This window comes from Oenanthe melanoleuca, chromosome 3 (genome assembly GCF_029582105.1).
Source record: "Oenanthe melanoleuca isolate GR-GAL-2019-014 chromosome 3, OMel1.0, whole genome shotgun sequence".
In the NCBI taxonomy this organism is placed as follows: domain Eukaryota; kingdom Metazoa; phylum Chordata; class Aves; order Passeriformes; family Muscicapidae; genus Oenanthe; species Oenanthe melanoleuca.
The window spans coordinates 40,179,603-40,201,241 of NC_079336.1; positions in this window are offsets into that span (position 1 = coordinate 40,179,603).

Sequence of the window (21,639 nt, forward strand, 5' to 3'; positions counted from 1 at the left end):
CTTACATCTGAGATCACAAAACCATGAGTCAGCTACAACTTTACCTTGCATCATCATTTTTTTCACCCTTTACATACAGTTCAGAGGAGGCACCATTAGTGCCCAAAATCTGTTTGAACAAGCGTTAAGCGAAAAGTATTGTGGAGCATAAAATGTATTCCCTAGAAAGACGTTTCAGTAGGTTATCTAATCAACATTTTGCCTTGGGTAAGGATACTTAAATTTTTTTCTACAATTGCTTGGAGATATTGCTAACAAATCCCTGAAATGAACCGTGTTCCTCGCTTGAAATAGAAGGATTTGACTGCTCTGGTTCATTTTATCACGGCAATTACAGGTATAGTATCCAAATTGCTGCTATAAAGAAGGTACTACACAAATAGAAATTGTTCTTTTGCCACTCAAGAAAGCAATAACACACTTCATTAGGCAAATTGAAACATAAAGATCTCATAGTTGATTGAAAATATCTGAACTTTGATCTTTTGGATTGTACATATAGATAGGCAGTTTCCTTCTAACATCTTACTGCTTTTCCATAAACTTTCTCTCTACATTTTAATTGTGACACAGCATCAGTAGTTAAGCAATATCATAATCTTGGTTTGGGTATTAATTGACTAGACATGTTTCACAAATTTGGTCTTGCTCATTAGATATTTGGTCCTTTATTACCTGAGCAACCTCTCAAGAAATACAATCAATTCTGAAAGAACTGGGAAGTTAAATATTTCTTCTAGCTTCTCAAAAGGTCTAAAGCATTGAGACATTCCTAAGAAATTATAGTGGCAATTATTTACCCTGGACCTTTCAATTTTAACCTGTTTGTGAAGTAAAGCATCTGTGTGTCAGGGTCCTGAGGCATTTAAATGTCCCTGACCAGCCTCACCTGAGGGCTTTCCATTCATGGGCCCAAGGCTAATTTTAAGCTAAGCTAGGATGTTTCAGTCCTGGTTATGTGGTAGTTGTGCTGTTCTGCAGTTGTTTTTGTTTTACTAGGTCTGGACTTCTTCTGGAGAGAAATTCTGTCTCATTTTACTTCTGCTTGCACCTTCCTCCTTGAGCAAAATGACCTTTGAACCTGGTTTGCTCCTTTGCCTTTCCTAGTGCTGTTGATATACACCTTTGCCAGATCCTAGTGGTGCCCACTATTGTCAAACTTCATGAGATTGCCTCAGCTCAAGAGAGCTTGGTCAGCTCTGGGTCCTCCTCAGCTTGGGGAGTTTGGCTGCTCCCTGACACTCAGACACAAGTGATTTATTAATGTTGAGCAGACAGAGCCCATGTACCTGTCTGAATTACTCTGATGTTTAACTGTGTCAATGGGAAATAAGGCCATTTTTCACAGGACTCAATCAGTTGATCTGATTGGCATTCATGCTAATACTGGAAGGCCAATAGCATGGCTTTCTCACTGTAAAAAACTGCAGAATGATTCCTTTTACAAAAATTTATTAGCCAAGTAGCACTTCTAATTCAAGAATTCTCAGAAGCCCAAGATATCTGGGAGAGAGTAATATTATTATCCTAAATTTAACTTCTGATATCATGCTGGAATCAAAAGCTAAATATATTATGCAGGAAGGTTGGTGTACTTATGTTTTCTTTTCATGGTACCAAGGAAAACAGTAAGATATTTTTCCATCTGTTCTGTGTTAAAAAGCAGATTCTGCATCTGATGTATACTGAAGAAATAACAAGACCTTGTGAGACCTATGAGATCTGTGAGCATTCATCCTTTTCTATTATACTCTTGATTAGAGTTAAGAGTTTTCTCTGAGAGTAACCAGACTTTCTGGAATAAGTCATCTAAAGAATATAGACATTGGAACCACTTCACAGTGTGTTAAACTAGTGGCTGTTATTCTCTGTTCCAACTTTTCCTCTTTGTGTTTTGTACAGGAAAGATGCCACAGATCTCATGTTACAGACCCTCTGATAGTGTTATTACTTCTCTGGTCCTCTTGTCTTTCCTATTCAGTTGTTGAGGAGCAGCCAGCAGCCTGGAGTCCCTGTTTCCCTATTTTCTTTGTGTGTGGTGGTTGGTTCTTTTTGTTATGTGAGAGGTGGCAATTTCCTCCAGGTGACAGAAGTACTTCATGGAAGCTTAGTCCCCTTGAATTTAATAAGTCTCTTCTGAAAGAAGGTTGACTCTTCACTAAATTTCTTTTCTCATCTCCTTTGGAAAGTACATTGTGTGATGAACAACCTCTTTGTGAGCTGTCTGAAAGTCTTTTATGGATCAGTGTGGAAGAATTTGGTGGTCCTACATACTCCACTACTTTAAACCAAAATCTCTTTTTTTGCGTGACTACTAAATTGAAACATAATGTTAAATAGATTTGCACAGAACTAAAATATTTATGTCTTGAGTAGTAACCTGAAAAATTATATCACCTTGAAAAGTTTTTATTTGGTCTTATAATATAGTTGATGAATAAAACTCTTTCTCTAAAAATATTAATTATTCTATTCATTAAGTGAGTATGCCTGACAGATATTGCTTGGTGCAGGAAATTATGAAGGAAAATAAGTAATATAAAGAAATTATGAAATTTCTTCAGTTCCATAGTTTAATGAAAATAATGCACCACCGTTATGTGCCTTAAATCAGAGTGGAAAGCAGATCATTACCCACCATATAGATATTATTTTAAAATGTATTTCATCCCTCAGCTGAGAAGAAAGCACTTGACATTGTTCCTTAAAGCAGAAATTTTATGCAGAGTACCTCAGGATCAAGGCCAAAAATTACTTATTTTTCTAGCCTAGATTCAGAGCAATTTCTGCTGTCTTTTAATTCTGTGTTTCAAAACCCTCTCTCTCTGACTTCAGAATCCAGGAGTGAGAAGCTGCTGGATTTTTTCATAGAATTAGCATGATACGAAACAGATTTATTCTGCTTATGTCATACTTGAAACAGGTTTATCAATTACTTTCATGGATATTCAGAAAAATGGAGAAAAATTAAGCCATCCAACTCCCTAGTATATTCTACAATCTTTAGGAATTTGTACTTACCAATCTCCAAAGCAATACTTCATTTGCTGTCACACAGTCACAACCACATTATCCCTAGCCTAATTCTGCTACAGTTTTGGGGTTTAACCTGACATGAGGTTTTTAACCCCTCCAAACATTTGCTTTACAGTAAATTCCATATGTGCTTCACAGTCCTGGTGTGAAAAACAGCTGAATTTCAGTTGTCTCCTTTTTTATGCCATCCTTTGTTCTCCCTCTTGCCTCCTAATTTGTTTTTTCATCCAAAAATATGCATTCAAAACTCTTATCTTTTTCTGATAGGCTTCTTAGACCAAAAAGAAGAATATGTGAAGTGAAAACCAATCAAAAAACACCAAGAAAAAATAAAAAATAGTCATTGAAAATAGAAGGCTCCTGTACAATAAAGAAATTCTTTTTGAAATGTCACAGGAAAGCAAGTGATAGTGCAATGTTCTCAAATGCCTTCTGTCTTATATTCAGAGCACAGTCCTGTTCAATGTGTATATATTCAGCCATTTTGGATAGCAATTTTAAAAGAATTTAAGCTAGTTTAATGTTTAGAATAAGAAGTTTAAAGAAGCCTGACTTTCAGTACTTTTTTCCTGTAGATTATTTTAATAATAATGACAGATTTAGTTTTATTCAAAGTGTTCTGTGACTTACTCAAGCACATAATTAAGTGAAAAGTACCTGATAGAAGACATCTAGAGACCAGAAAGATGTAAGCAGAGTAAAGCAGAGCAGTCTTTGAGAGATTTTTTTTTTATTTTGAGAATATGGCTTCTTTTTCTCCTTTGTAATAAGAAAATCTTTTTTTCTTTTTGTCCTCTCATATGTTTTGAATGATGTAATTTCTACTGTTTTTTGTTGTATTTTGCTTTATTTTTGTGCCTTACAGAAATTCTATGATATGTACAAAATAATATAATTGTGTCTCAGTGTAAATTTTTTTTCCTTATTTGAAAAAAAAAAAAAGGGGGGACAAAAGATGTCAGAGCTTCTAGACAGGGATGACAGCAGTAAGGAAACCCCAACACTGATTTGTGAATAAAGTTACAGACATGATGAATTTAATTAACAAATTTTTTCTATTTTAGTGGAAAAAAACCCCAAAATAACCTGCATTGGAGAGGAATTGCAAGGATCAGCAAGCCCAGCTCATGTGAGTGGCCCATATGGGGAACAAGCCCATCACACTGGCATTTTTAGCACCACATTCTAGCCAACTGGGCTAGGCTCAGGGTCAAATAAGCACAGAGAATTCAGGTATCAATCCCACTGCCTCTCACATGCTGAGTGAGTGCTCTACCACTTGAGCTAAGAGCTCATTTAGGAATAACTATGAAGTTGCACATTGAAAGCGAGTTGCAGAGGCAAGAAAATGTAGAAATTTTGGAGATATTTTGGAGAATCATGATAGGGTAGCAAAACTGTGAGCTTCTAAAAAAATAGCAAAGGAAAATAAAGTGTGGGTTAGCCATGTATACTAGAATTATTGACATTATTTCTGATATGAGAAAAGGACTATCGTAGAACTCATGGATCAAAACTAGTTTAGGAAATTAAGGTAATATAAATTGCTACAGTTCTGGAGATCTCTCCAGAAAGTTAAAGGAATCATTTAGATATGGTCAGATTTGTATCTGTCAAAAACAGCAAAATTCTTAGAGACATAAATATTGGTGATATTATGCCATAATTAAAGTCTTGGCATTCTTAGCTATCAATTAGAAGCTAAATAATAGCAATGACTGTATTCCAGATATTACTTAATGAGGTAGTCAAAACTGTCACAGAATTAAGCTAAAAGACTTTTAAACTTAGAAATTACTGAATATTTTAGATTAGGTGGTTGTAAATTTTATGGAAGACCTAGTCACATTGAAAAATCTTGTATTGACTAGTCATTGGTTGTGTTCAAATGACATTTCTAAAGCTTGGAGCTCAAAACCCAAAATGAATTGGCTAAAGAAGTGAGTTAGTTAATCGACTCAATAAAGGAGGTGGTGAGGATTCATGTATTGAAGCTTTCTGGACTTATTTTTCTATAAAATCAAAGACACTAGTGTGCTGAAGCAATCATAACAAACTTAGAGTGCTGCATCTCCAGCTGAATGAAAAAAAACAACAAACAAAAACAAAACCATATTGCAAAAAAGGTATTAAGAGCTAGAAAAATTCCACAAAATAGATTTTAAAAAAAGAGAGATCTCTAAAATGACACTTTTACTGAGTTGCAACTGCACTGCAGCCATCCTTCCAATTTCTACTTTTCTTTTCAATTTAGGAGCCAAGGAAAATATAAACAACAGAGAGAGCAAATTTCTTCACAACATATGAAGATAAGGAGGAGAGAAAGTGGATAGGTAAGTTAAGATAGTAACAAACATATAAGTTTTAATGAAATATATAGGCTAAAGTCTATTAAAATCATGTCTAATTCTGTTCCAGTTTTCAATGTAACTTTCATTTAAGATACTTCTTCATGATCATAAACAATCAGAAATTTTCCTTAGGAAAATTAAACCTACTTCATTTTTGGTGGTTTTGGTTCTTTGGTTAGAATACAGAGACAGAAAATTTCCAATTGTAGATAATTTTAGAAGAGTAGTCAGCATATCCCCTTTGTCTCGGCTCTCTTTAAACAGACTTTAATTTTGTAGTTTGAAATACTGGTTCTGTTTTGAGATTTCCTCTGTCTTTCTGTTATCATTAATATTCACTCTTATAGGAGTGAAAATAAGAATAGAACTATCAGAAATTTAAAACAGAGTTCTGTTATCATAGTGTATCTTATAGATAAATTTATCTTCCCATTGCATGACTATTAACTGCAGTAAAGTCACTGACCAAAACCACAAAAATCACTTGCATTTTTCCATACAGTCTGTTGAATTTCAATGATTAATTCCTCATGACAATGGTCTTTTATTTTATATTAAATGTATACAGAATTACTCTTTCATTGTGGAGAGTAACAATGTGTGAACAAAATAAATATAATGATACACTCAGTGGTTTAGTTAATAAAATGTTCACACTCCAGAGCATTTAAGCAAGAATTTACAAATTTAAATATTTCTGTGATTTTATTTAATCCTCAGGACACAGATGCAGAGGTCAAAGGTGCTGTTATTTTCAGGGTAAAGCTATGCTAGTAGAAAAGCATGTTAGAAAAGTGCTAAGTAAAATAAGTGACAATAAGCAAAAAATAAATAAAAGGAAAAGAATACGTAAGAAGAAATATTCACTGACAGTCATTCTTACTGCCCAGGCAGTTTATGTGTTCAAAATACATTGCTGGAGAGTGGGATGGGAGTACTCCACAGGAGTCATCCTACCAGAATTTTTCCTGTGCTGCTCAAAATCTACCGACACAAAGCCTGTAGAGGAACCATAACAGAATCAGGGAAGCATTATCCAGTGCAAATTGATTGGACTTAGAAGGTTATTTTGCTATACCATTTGGTATACACTGCCCATACTTACAGATAAACATATGCTAGAAGCCAATGCCAAATCAATTGCCTGCAGGTAGAATGAATTTGTATGCTGATGGAGTAGAGGAACTGAAGGAGGAAAAGCAATCAAAGACACAACCCCTTCTTGACCCTATTTGTATGCAGTAAGTTGAGCATTCAGTCACATCTATCTGAATTGCCTTAGATCACCTTTACTTCTAGGTAAATTGCACTATCAAACAAACTGATGAAATAGAGGAAGAAAATATGTAGAATCAGTAATAGAGAACTGAGAAGAAATACTAAAATGGAGAACTTAGGCAATTTTTTCCTCATACTACAGGTGGTAGTTTTAGTATAACCATCAGAAATGGTGACCCAAATTATATTTTACGGGTATCCTGTGTGTTACGTATGTTACGGCAGTGTATTTATCATAGAATCACAGAATCAAAGAATGGATCAGGTTAGAAAAGATCTTGAAGACCATTTCGTTCCAAACCCTCTGCATAGGCAGGGACACCTTTCAGTAGAACAGATTGATCAAATCTAATGTCCTTCCAGCCTGGATCTAAATACCCCTAGGGATGGGACAGCCACCACTTCTCAGGGAGGCCTGTTCCAGTGCTTACCACCCTCACAATGAAGAACTTCCTTCTAATATCTAATCTAAGCCTACTGTCTGTTAGTTCAAATGTGTTCCCTTTTGTCTGCCACTATATGATCATCTAAAAAGTCCCTCTCTTTCTTTCTTGTGTGCTCCATTCAGGTACTGGAAGGCTGTTATAATGTCACCCCAAAGCCTTTTCTTAAACCAATTTTCTCAACCTTTGCTCCTGCAAGAGGAAATCATCTTGGTGGCCATCTCTGGACTTGCTCCAACAGGTCCATGTCTTTCCTGTACTGGGGACCCCAGAGCTGGACGCAGCACTGGCAGGTGAGGTCTCAGCAGAGCAGAGCAGAGGGGCAGAATCCCCTCCCTCCCTTGTTGGCCATGCTGCTTTGGATTCAGCCTGGGACACAGTTGTCTCTGTGCACCCCAAGTGCCCTTTACTAAATCATGTTCAGCCCCTCACCCTCCAGACCCCCAAGTACTCCTCAGCAGAGCTGCCCCTCATCTGTTCATCCCCCAGATTGTGTTGGTAACAGGGGTTGTCCCAACCCAGGTGCAGCACCAGGAGCTCAGTCTTATTAAGCTTCATTGGCTATTTCCTGAGCTTGTCCAGGTCCCTCTGGATAGCATCCTGTCCCTCAGGTGTCAATAACACCATTCAGCTTGGTAAGAATCACCTGGATTACAGATAACAAGTTCAATGATTGCACTGTAAAACTACTTAGTGGTGTTACACTAAGTGTAACACACTTACTGTCCCTTTGGGAGATACAACTTTCTAATCTGTTTGAATTCACTGTATTTTTAATAAAAATTGAATTATCCTGTACTATAAAAAGCTTTACAGTAAATGAAACCCTCCTTCTAAAAGCACTGAATATGAGAGACTGACAAACCCATGGGAGGTGGTTGTTAAAAACAGGTGTCTTCTGGAGCAAACAGACCAACACTCTGCAGAGTTGTGACGAGGAATAAAACTGGTTATAAGACAAATGTAGAAAGGATTTTTAACCTTCTGAACTTAACCCTGTTTTTTTAAAGATTTCCCATGAGTTTTTATTGCAGAGGGAACTGTAAACCAAAAGACTGCTAATCAAAGTAAGACTTCAGAGAACAAACTTCAACAATTTAAAAAGAGTGTAAAAGGATTCTGTATAAATACACAAGTAAAGAGTTCTCAGGGTGCATTTCTCTTAAGAGCCATTCTCTGAAGAATAAGTGGCATCCATGTATGTTTTCTCTTTTTTATACTTATTTTCTCCTTATCAGAGGGAAAAGTACTCAGTAAGAATGTATATTTTTATCCTTAAAAGATGTTCAAACAATGGGAATTTAGGTTTTAAATAATTTATTAACTTGTCCTGCAGAAAGATTCCGAGTTACAGTTTATCCAAGTAGAAGTAAAGTAAAATTGAATAATTTTCTTACAGAATGGAAATTTTTATTTCCCAGATGTAGTGGTATTAAAAATTTTTCCCAATGAGCATACTTCCAGGGAAGAGAAAGGAGAAATGCTGAGACTAATTTTGATTATTAGTTTTAGCTATAGCTTTTAAATTTTATGACTGCCAAAAATGTACTTTGTATATTTATATTAATGACATTATATTATATGAAATGTGATATATTTATGATATATGAGATATGATACATGAGATATTTGATATGATATGATATGATTGATATGATATGATATGATATGATATGATATGATATTCTAAGATTAAATTTTCATGGAGACAAGGTTGCATTAGAATGCAAGGTCAATATATATTAAGTGATTCCTATAATGGTAGATACAGACAATTTTTTCAAAACATAAATACTGCTATTAGTAATTTGATAACTGGATATCTTTTTAGACTACTTAGGCAAGAATGCTGCCATCAATTTGATACATGAGAAAAAATAAAAGCACATTTATCTTACTGCTCCTTGTCACAAATTTTGAATTAAGAAAACCTAAACAATTAATGTTAAACACATTAATTTGTTTTTTTAGCATCCAATTTAAAAATTAATGGTTTCATATAAAAATTCTGGACGTTGTTGAATCTGCCAAGTGCTTTAATATAACCACATCACTGTTTAGGCTTTGACTTTTATTTATAATTTTTTTTTTCAGTCTAGAAAATTTTTGCTTGTTTTTAAATGTAAATTAAGACTTTTATTCAGTACACACTTTTACACCTGAAAACAACTCCTAAAAATACTACTAGTAGTAAACTCTATGTAGCTAGAGCAGATTATATACCAAGACAAAATGCTATTTGTTTTATGTTTGCTCTTTAATCTGAAGGAATTTATCTACACCAAAAAATATGAGGAACAGCTTCAAATAAACATTGTGAGAAATAAGAAAAACAAGCTACGAGAGTGAAGAGAAAGGAAAACAAAAAGCCCAGATAAAAGCATAATTTTTTTTCTATTAAAAAAAAAAAAAAAAAAAGCCACTGCAACAGAAAATCTAAAACGAAATAAAAACCACTAACAAACAAACAGGGAAAAAAAATCAGGTTGTTGCTTGATTTTATTTTTTTTTTTAGGGTGATGAAAGTAAAGTTTGAGCAATGGTTTGAAACTGAAAAAATTTATGTGAAGAACTGAAAGAAAAACTTAGAAGTAACATGTTCAGCATCTTCTATTTTAAAACAGGACTGAGATGACAAGGACAACTTTTTTCAGAGCATGTTGGTGATTTTGTTTTAGGCCTTACTTTCTCAGGTCATATTAAATATAGTCTTCCTCATTTAAATGTCATTCCTATGAAAAGTGCCTAATACTTTAGCATATATTACTTCACCTGGGGGAGAAGGGTCTACTGTGTGTATCTAAAAGCAGCTAGAATTTGCCTTCCCTCTCTAATTAATGCAGCTAAAGTCCTGGAGCTTATTCTATAAGCCTCTACAGTTCAGAGCAGCCAATTATACCTGCTGACTGTTTGCTGGTAGCCATGGTATCTGCAGGCTTTGCTGGTTGTTCTCACAGCAATCTCAGAGCTCAAATAAGCTCAGACACTGGCTCAGCTAGTTCAAAATTCATGCTGCTCTGGCTTTTGCAGAGGCATCACACTGCCCCACATTAGGGACTGAAGTGCAAGGCTGCAGAGCTCAGAGGGTTTTCTGCTATGCCCAGTAGCTTGCACAGGAGCAGGAGGGATATATTTCTTCTTAGGCTTATGCAGATGTTTCAGCAAAATTTAGAGAAATTCAGAGCTTCTATTAGTGCATCTGTTCTTTATCTAAATTTGTTTTTATTCTCTCTGGTTATTTTATGAACAATGTCTACAATGTATGCTGAAGTTAAAAGACACTGCTTCTTTCTTTATACTGTGTCTAATTTCATTTGAGAGAGCAAAAGTAATAAAGTCAAAGCATTCCAATCTATAATTAATCACTAAATTGCAAAGGTAAACATAACTGGTCAAATATTCCCTGTCATGTCTCTGTTCTTGTTTTGTGTGTTTGTAATTTGAAAGAGATACCTCTGGGAGGAAGGTGACTCCATCTTCATTCTCAGTTGCTGTGAAAATTGCCCTTTTTTCTAAATCCAATGGAAAAGCATTTGAGTTATTAAAAAGTTTTGAATTATTGATATGAACAGACACAGAATTCGAGTGAAGAATTTCCCCTTTGCTGCATGAAGTTAACATCCAAGGGAACAAATGTATTGTACAAAAATAAGAAAAAATATCTTATTTTTAGGTAAATCACCATTAAATCTAAACACTGACATTGCCCCATACAGAGAAAGATGAGATATTTCCAGTTAGCAGGTTCACTCTGTATTATTCTGCATTCCATTTCCACTGGATGGCCTTTGCAGAAGTGTAATTGAGAAACATTAGTGCTTCTTCCAGAGCTTCATCTTTTTGCCTAGAGGAGTTTCATTCAAGTGTTAGCTCTGATTGCTCAGTTGTATCACTTCAGAAGAGAAGGATCTGTTTCTTTCTGAGCTGCATTTTCCTCTTAGCTCTACTAACTGGAATTCTTGTTAAGATTAAAAGTGTGGGCCTCAGGGCTTCTTTTTCTTTTAGGTCTAAAAAGGGCCAATGATTCTAATACCTGAACTGTATACAGACCTTACTACATAATGTCAAATATCTACCCTGAGAATCTCAATAAAAAACACAATTTATTTTTGCCCTGAACACGGTCTTTGAACACTATTGCTTGTCTAAAAAGTTAAAATTAATCAGAAAGTCATATTTCATCCTTCAAGAATCTATTTAAACTTCATAATTTTCATCATCTTTATTTCTAAAGAAACTAAAATTAATTGATATTGTGGAATGTCCTTGAGTGTAATTCTTTCTCCACCTATTCAGTTAATATTTACTATGCAGTGTTAAATGACACATAGAATAATAAAATGGTTTTCCAGTGGGATGGCTAAATATTGAGATAAAAATGTTCAAAACAAACTAGCTTTTTATGTCATAAACACAATAATGCTCCACTATTTTTAGTTTTCTACCTTGTGCTGGTTTCTCCACATGTCATATCTATCAAAATTACATCAAATCCTGACAATCCAATGTTAGCTATTTTCACTAAAAGCTGTTATTCTTTAATCAAATAAACAGATTAGAACTTGAGTTTGTCTTTATAGAGTGAGTGCAGGGTTTTGGATAACTGAGCTTAAAAATGAGAAGAGAACAAACTGTTTACCTGTTTTGTAAAATTTAAGACACAGCTTTCATGGTCTTGTTAATTGTCATGGCATTAGTTGAGCCATGCAACATAGCAATGCATTTTCTTTATTAATTCACATGATTACATGAACTTTCTAGGGGCCCACTGGGTTGAAGACAAATCCTGCCTATCACAATAATCCTACATAGAATACCAGGAATACTTCTTCACTCATAGTGGAAAACTTTAACCTAAGCATGATCATGTGTACACAATTTTTCTCCAAATAAAATCTTGTTGGATGAGTAAATCTTGATTATCACAGTCTGTCACTCATTCTGTTTCCCATAATATTGCACTTTGATTTCACAAGATCTTTAGTGACAGTGTAGTTTGTCCCTACCAGAACCCTAAAATCCTGGTAAATTATCACTGAATTGTATTTCCTCATTGTGTTAAGCACATGCCATTAGCAAGCCCAGCACCGCAGCACACTGGAAGAGGAATTATACTGCACCTAGAGTGCAGTGTGTCTCTGCACTTTGAGATTTTCTCTAGCATTCTTTAACAGATCCCATAACAATTGAAAATTATTTAATTTTTCTGCAGGGAAAACACACACATTAATGTAAAGGGTGGAAAAACACTTCACAGATGGTGGGGGGAGGAAATCTTGAAGAGTGGAATATCTGAGGAATTAGCACCTTTAAAATTACATGCTTTTTAATTTGGAAATATTTTCCTGGAAGGGGAATATATGAAAATAACAGAACTGCTAAAGGTAATAAATGTCAGTGCATTCTGTCATTGTCCTTGTTGGAGGCAACAGCAGTGAAGCTCAGCCATCATCTGATGTGCAATATATACCACATCTTTCTGCACCCTTACTCTGAAATAAAGACATATCTACATGCAGACACATTTAGATACCAAAGTGTAGGACTTTGCAATTCACTTGAGTCTTCATCTCTAACATGGCATTGAACTTCAAGAACCAGTACTTAGATCTAGTACTGAGAAATCCAGAATAAGAGACAGTAACATTTCCAAGAAAGGAATTCCTGTAAATTAACTCCTTGAAATGAAAAGGACAGTTTTCCACTCTTAATACAAGATAAATGGGGACTTGACTTTTATCACTGTTTTTTGCCAAAGGCTTTTGTGAAAAGTAACAATCTTCCACTTCAAATATTTCACAGGATTAGAGACAATTATATCTTATATCTAATCACCTACTAAACCAGTGATGTTATACCCCTGAACAGTAACAGTGATGTCTACATTTATACTCATTTGTTCACAGTGTAATCTCATAGTTTCATGATGTAGAAGGTGGCACAAAACCTTTTAAAAATAATATCAACCTTTGCTTTATTTCAGTGATGTGAAAGTAGTTTCCATGAAACATACCCTGATTAAATCAGTTCAATGAACCTGAAAATTTGTTGATTTCAAATGTCTTTAATTTTGTGGCAGATAAGTTCTACAGCCTTTTTTGGGTCTCAGTGTGTACTCTTGATAAAAACAAAATTATCAAAGCCTGTAAAGCTATTAAATTAATAGTAATTAATTGTGATGAAAAAACACATAATGTCCTGATAGACATGGTAAAAACGTAGTTGTGGAAAAACAATGGTACAATGCTCTCATAAAAGAAAACACAGAGAACTTAACTAGCTCAAACAAACACAAGGGTTTACCTGGATGTATTGCAAAATAAACTTGGTTTCACTTCATTATTTGGAGGATGATTAGTACAGATTAGAAATGTCTTCTGTAGTAACTTATCATAACATTTAATTGTACACAGTGTTGAATGTCTGTTTATGTATTGCAGTGGGGTAGGCTCACCCTTGATGGACACCAGGGTGCCCACCAAAAATGCTCTGTCACTCCACTCCTCAGCTGACCAAGGGAGAGAATATACAAATAAAGTCTCATGGGTTGAGTTAGGGACTGGGAGAGATCACTCAGCAATTACCATCACAAGCGAAACAGACTTGACTTGGGGAAATCAGTTGAATTTATTACCAATCAAATCAGAGTAAGGTAACAAGAACTATAAACAAACCTTAAAAATCACCTTCAACCCACCCCTCCCTTTTTTCTGGGCTTTACTTTCAAGCTCTCTTCCTCCCCTGAGCAGCCCAGGGGGATGAGGAATGAGGGCTGCGGTCAGCTCACTGTGTGTTCTCTATGCCTCTTCTTACTCCTCAGGAGGAGGAGGACTCATACTTTTCTTCTGCTCTTCACCTGAGGGGCCCTTCATGAGCTTCTTCAATGTGGTTTCTTCACAAACTTCTCTGGTATGAGTCCATTCCATAGGATCCATCCTTCAGGAACAGGCTGCTCCAGTGTGGGCCTCCCGTGGGTCACAGGTCCTGCCAGCAGACCTGCTCCAGCGTGGGCTCCTCTCTCCAAGGGTCCACAGGTCCCACCTGGAGCCTGGCAGAGCATGGTCTTCCCAAGGATCACAGCCTCCTTTGAGTATCCACATGCTCTGGTGTGGGTCCTCAGGCTGCAGATGAGTCTCTGCTCCGCTGTGGCCCGGCCCTTCATGGGCCACAGGGCCATAGCTGCTTCAGCATGGCATGTGTCAATGTGCTGGAAGGTAGGAGGGCTCTGCAGAGAGACCTGGGATGGTTGACAGATGGGCAGAGTCCAATAAGATGGCATTTAATAAGTCCAAGACCCAAGACCTGCATTTTGACCACAACAGCCCCCTGCAGTGCTACAGGCTGGGGACAGTGTGAATTGACAGTGCCCAGGCAGAAAGGGACCTGGGGTGCTGGTACAGACTGGACATGAGCCAGCAGTGTGCCCTGGTGGCCAGGAAGGCCAATGGCCCCTGGCCTGGATCAGGAACAGTGTGGCCAGCAGGAGCAGGGAGGTCATTCTTCCCCTGTACTCAGCACTGGTGGGGTCACACCTCGAGTGCTGTGTCCAGTTCTGTCCCCTCAGTTTAGGAGGGACATTGAGAAGCTTTGAGCACATCCAGAGGAGGCAACGAGGCTGGTGAGGGGCTGGAACACAAACCCTGTGAGGAGCAGCTGAGGGAGCTGGGGGTGTTTATCCTGGAGAAAAGGACACTCAGGGGTCACCTTATCACTCTCTACAGCTCCCTAAAAGGTGCTTGTAGTCAGGTGGGGTTGGTCTCTCTCACCAGGCAGCACTGACAGAGCAAGAGGGCTCAGTCTTAAGCTGTGCCAATGGAAATTTAGGCTGGATATTAGGAAAAAAAAATTTACAGAAGGAATAATAAAGTACTGGAATTGTCTGCCTGCTGAGGTGGTGGAGTCATCGTCCCTGGATGTACCTAAAAGGCAGTTCCTTCCATGGATATTATGAAACATAACAAATATTTGGGAAAAAGTTAGCCATGTACTGCATGATTTTATTGATTGAGTGGGTAAATATTAAAACCTTTTGGACATTGCTATATTGTGACATCTAACTGAATCCCTTCATTTGCAATGACAGTCCAGAAGACACCAGCTCACACGTTGGGTTCTTCAGAGTTTTCCATTTTTGGAGGTGTTTGATTTAAATGATTTAATCTTGTTTTGCTCTGTATTTGCTCTGCACCCTAATAACGATGATGATGATGGTTGATGATGCTGATGAATAAATAGACACCAGTGATGTACACAACATACAAAATCATGTCACGCTAAAATTAACATTTCTGATGTCATCACTGTCTTCTTAGAAGACATTGCTTTTACTAACCCATCATCTGTAATCTTCAATGACCAGAAAAGATCCAGACATATAATAAAACAGTAACCTTCTCTGCCTTGAACCATTAATATGACTACTGCAAGAACATATCTATGGTATCTTATTAGTTTTCCTATCAAAATTTCAAATTTGTTACAAGCCTTACTGTTTCAAAGTGACTTGTTTTTCAATGGGTAGTTATTTTTCACTCACAACATTAAAGTTAATAATGCATTTCATTGCCTAATAGGTGCTATTCAAAAATTTAAGTAGAACAAATTCCTTTCTCTAATTAAATTCTTGAACCACTGGGAGCTTTTATTAAACTAGCTCTTTGCATATTAATTAATCTTGGCAGACAACTTATACTATTATTTTTCTTGTGATAATGATACATCAGAAGACATAAATATAGCATATGAAGAATCTATCCAAGTCTACTCTGCTTTTATAACCTCCCTTACTATTTATAACAATATTGACTAATGCTCTCATGATGTAAACCACATGATTTTTATTCTTAAAATTTCAGGAGCACATAGTCCATTTCATAGTTTACAAAGGTTTGCTTTGAACTTTATTAAGGTTAATATCTCTGTTAGCTTTGGGAAAACAATATACAACATTATTTTAAATAAATTAATTTTAGCTTTTGAACAGAACATTTCTGGTTTTTTTCTGAAGCTAAATAAACTACACCAAGAGTTCTTGTTATCTTTGTGCCCAATGTTTAGATCACTCAAATGAAGGTAAATCCAGTAACGATTTTATATTAATTTCACTATGAAAAGAACAAATTATATAATAAATATAAGATATGTTTTATGGCTTCCTAACTACTAACTACCTTTAGGGAAAAAATCCATTTGAAGCAGTAAGACATGTTAGAAATTTTGGTAGGAAATGTAGTTAAGTTTCATTAGATTTTTCATACTTATCTCTTTGAGATGTTAGAGTCAATACCTTATTAAGAGGTATAACAATGTTTTTTCAGTGTGTCTTTTATTCTGAAGAGACACCGCAATAGAACTTTCCAATAAATTTCTTCAAGTAAGAAAGCAAATACAGGCTTGCTATACCAATGTCAGAAAGTATTTTGAACTTATATGTCTAAATTAATTTCTCCAAGGTGCACATCATGTGTGACTCATTTAAAAAGATAATTTTTCCACTAAGTACTGGATTCTTCTTTTTCACAGAAAATCGAATGTCTATATTATTAGGAATAATCTACCTACATACTAGATTGTTTTTGATGTTGTTTTTCACCTACTTTTCTCTGGGACATGCTCACTTACATGATCAGTGAAAGGGGAGAAAAAAGAATAATTTTTGTGGCACTGATGTGATTAATCAATACATTAATGACTGATTACTATTCTGTGAGGTTGCCATTGATTATTCTGGTCTAATGAATTGGAGAAAATACCATGCATAATTACTGTGTTAATTAATTTAACATTTCTATTACTTGAAGTTCTTCCAGGTTCCTAAAACTCAATTTTTTGCTTCTTCCTTTTTTTTTTCTTTTTTTTTTTTTCTTTAGCCCTATTTATTAATTTGAATACTGCATTATAGAAAAGGACATACAATGCCTACTTCTCAAACAATTGACTATTTTTTACCTTTTTCCTTTTTTTCTGGGTGAACAAATTTTCATCACTAAAAGCCAAAAAGAATGTTCAACAAATGTTCAGCTCTATTTTGTAAAGCAGAAAATATGGAAAACTTACCTATTTAAGGAGTTCAATGAGAACATGTTTGATACAAGACTGTTTTTTAAAAGAAGTTGTCATGCAATAGAAATGAAGTTCTTTTCCTTCCATTAAAACAAGAAGGTCTTGAAAAAACATCAGGATGCTAAAAGGTTAGTTTCATGTTTTGTTTTCAGTGCAGTAAATAAGTCAATCGTCAAAGTGATCCTGGATTTCATATGTTTTGGAAATAAAAAAGAAAGAGCTCCATTAGATGCTGGGAAGTATTTTTCTGTTCACTGAAAACTGAAGTAATGGTGATGCATTGTTAACCTGCTAACCTTACCCTGATTTAATGGTATCTGAAATAATGCTAAGATGATAAGCAGAGTCAAGTAGTTCTACAGTGCTCCTCTGAGTGCCACATTCTGTGTCTTGAATATTTTCTTTTTTGCTTGAAAGTGAAAAAATGCAGAGAGCAGTTTGTTTTATTTAAATCTCCTGATAATAGAATAATAGCAAGAGTAAATGGCAATTAAGAAACTGATACTAAAAAATCTCCTGGAGAAATAAGCTATTTCTTATATTGAAAGCAAAACTCATTTCATAATGAAAGGAACAGGGACTAACAATAATTGGATTAAACACCCACTGGACATTAAATAAGGCCATTTCTAAGTAGTTTTCTTTATGTTGGTTTGCAAAAGACAAGATAATATGCCATAATGAAGTCTGAACATTTTCTTTAATCAATTCTTAATGTTATCTCAAAGCTGTTGTGGTCAGAAACATCTGGCATCCTTAAACGTGTTTTGCATCACCAAGGTATTTCTGACAGAGCTTTAAGATATTCACTGCTCTTAAAATTCATGAAAAAGATAATAATTGTCAAGACCCCGTGGACAGAAACATTTTCTGCTTTGACAACTGTCCCTGTGTTATTCAGTGCTGAATGATGTGCTCAAATGCTGCTGTCAGGTTTGCTAGCAATATAAATCATTCTCCTCTGTAATCAATATCTTCAATGGCTGATGACTAGCAGGGGACCAGAAGCGTGAGAACGTTTAGCTGCTTGTCTTGCCATATATTGTCATTTAACTTCATCTTAGAAACTGCCTTCAGATGTCAGTGAACAAAAGTAAGATGATATGGGCCAGTACCATGAAATTAATCTCTTTTTTCTTGTTGGTATTACTTTTATCTTGATGTAAGTCAACTTGTCTTGTCAATGCAACTAAAGAACAGTCAATACCCACGTAACTAGTCCTTTAGGAATTCTCTTTTGCTTCCAGTGATAGATAGATGATAGATAGATAGATAGATAGATAGATAGATAGATAGATAGATAGATAGAGTGATCTACCAATTATTTTATTTTTATACAAAGAAGAATACATAAACCAATATTTTTCATGTATCTGCTAAATGATTTTAGGAAACTTCAGCTTATCATGCACACATTTTTAGAAAACATTACTTCACTTTGTATAAGTATTGCTGATCTACCAATAATATTCCTTTCATCCATTGTCAAATATATTGCACTTAAAAGATATAATTCCCCCAAAACACAGAGGTATGATGTTCTGTTGTCATTTAAATGGTATTTTCCATTAGGATTTCAAATTATAATACTGACATTTTAGGAACAGATAACACTTTCCACCATAATTTTTGTATTATGACTAGTGTTATTTTCTCAGCCTGCTTACTACTTTTCCTTGGCCAGTATTGGTTCTCTTTTACTGTAATATTGCACTGGCGACCTTATTATTTTATCCAATCCTTTTTTTCCCCTCTCTAAAGCCATTTCATGATCATTTCACCTATATGGTCCTTAATTCTTTTTCCTTAATGTGTAAATACTTTTTTTTGCCTCCATTAACTGCTGTTCATTTAGGTTTACTCCCTTTCTTCCATACAATTGTTAAACCCTTCTTTTACCTTCTGTACTTCCATATTCACTTGATGAATATTTTAAAAGGGGCTTCAGGTAGTTCAATTGTCTGGAGAGGAGCAAAGAACTCAACAATGTTCTCAGCAGACTGAACTACAAACTTTTACCTGTAAATTTTAGGGCATTAAGGTGCAACAAGGTACTTGGTAAATTTTAAAGCAATAATAAATGAAAATAAAGCTTTTCTCAAAGCATTGACTAAACAAATTCTAGCCCTTTTTCCAAAACTCATCCTTCCTGCATACCCATCACACATAGACACACACATACACATACACATACACATACACATACACATACACATACACATACACATACACACACTTCAGTTGTTTTGAGCCAGTAATAATTTTCTCCAGTGTCTCACAACATCTCATTGTTACCAAGAAATCAAACGCAATGAACTTAGAGTCACTATCTTACAATTTATGAGAACATCAATGGCACTAGTCCATCTAGACCATACATAATTTTAAAGTTCTCATATTTCACAGAATATTTCAGTTTTCCACAGCAACTTTATTTTTTCCAGAAAATTTTAGATAATCTGTATTCTCAGAGAATACTTGCTTCAGATTTTGTGATATGCACATTACATTGATAACAATTTATTCTATACCAGTCTTTTAAAGTGGCATTAAGCTACAGTGTAGCATTCTTTAGTTATTCTTTACTAAATCACATTTTAATATTTCCCCTACCTGAATCAGCCTGTTTGCTCTTCCTGAATTCTTCTATGTCTGTTTAATTAAATTACTGTGGTACAGCATCATTTATTAAAAACACATTTTAGGAAGCTACATATCTTCTCATTCAGCTTTTTTATAAGTCCCACATGCAAGTTAACAAAACCTGATGATTTTTTATCCCCTATAGATTCCCAATAGAATATTACACTCTTTTACTACAGGAAAATAAAGTGCTTCATCATTTTTATATGATATATTCCTGCTTCCTTCAAAATATATAAATTATTTCTTGAGAATTTCTAGCTCTTCTAATTTTTACACTTTCCTAATAATTGTATAAAATATTGCCCCATCTCTCTTATTTCAAGACTATGTTATTTCTGAGATTTCTTTTGCTCCTGACATAATTTGAAAATTAGTTTCTTAGTTTCCTAATTCTTCATATTCCTGGAGGCCTGCAAGCCTTTATAATTGTCTCTATTCAGTAACTTGGTTGTATTTTATTCACCTTTTTTTGTTCTAAGTCCTAACATTATTGCTAACACTATACAGTGACTCATCTCTACAGTGACTCATCTAATTCAGAAATTCACTCATGCTAGATGTCTTGGACCAGGTTAAAGATCAAAAATTTGTCATAATTAACCGTGATTCGACAATTTGTGCTAAAGGATGGAGGTTATTTTATACAAAGGCATGTTTAGCTATTTATTTATCTAGCTAAAAAAGATACAATATTAAGAGTTTATAATCATTTTCCGCTGTATATATTTTGATTGTGGAAAGAGCTTATGAAAATCAGCAGATATAATTCTAAAGTGAGGTCAAATGCATATTCGATGCATTTGCAGCTTGTGATGCATTTGATGTATGATAAATATATTTATTTAAGTTTCTTCTTTTCCTTTTACCTTTCTATTACTTCTTTTTTTTAGTTCTTTGGTTTCTTTATCTGTCTTTATGCATCTGTCATTCTAAGCAGCAAAAGGTGTAATATATAGGATCTTTTTATCCTTTTCTGTGTATATCTCAAATATTTCCATTTTCTGTTGCAATTTAAAATATATTAAATGGATCTTTATTAAAAATTAGGGATTCTGTAATTAAATACTATTTGAAAGAAAAATCATAAAAGCAAGAAAACAAAACAGTAGGTGAGATTTCAATGTACTCAGAGAGAAAATGGAACTGAAAGAAGTTGGTGGAAAAAATATTATTTAAGATATAAGGATCATAAATTATTTTAATGGGTTTTTTTAATTACATTTTTAAAATTTATTTAAAAATTGAATGGACTAAAAAAATTTTAAGACTTTTTCCTGTCTAAAATATACCTACATGGTTGTCTGAGTAATACCATCCAAGTCACTGGAACAAATCAAAACAAAAACCCATCTAAAATTTTTTACTGATATATATATATGCATAAAAGCTAAACTCTGCACAACAACCTCATCTGTCTCAATGAGTCCTTTTCATTATCGTGCTTTCAAAAGATGGACTACATTACCTATTACCCAATCCATTTCCGACCTTTTCATCTAAATGTTTCCATTTCCAGTGCAATATATTACCTCAACATACAGTTTAATTAGTTACAGTATCCATCATGGTCCAAGTTTAAGGTTATTTGTGTAATGAAGCATTTATTTCTATTTCTATAACCAGAACAGAGTTCCTACATTTATTAAAGCTGTATATATTTTTTTTCCTGATTTTAAGATATTTCCATAACATTTAAAAGAGCAGGTCATTTATTCAATATGGTAAAATTTGTTCCTGAAAAATATTTACCTGTAAAGATCAAGAAATCAAGAAAATTTTCAGCAAGATGGTACATTAGATAAAATTAAACTGCAAATGGAAAC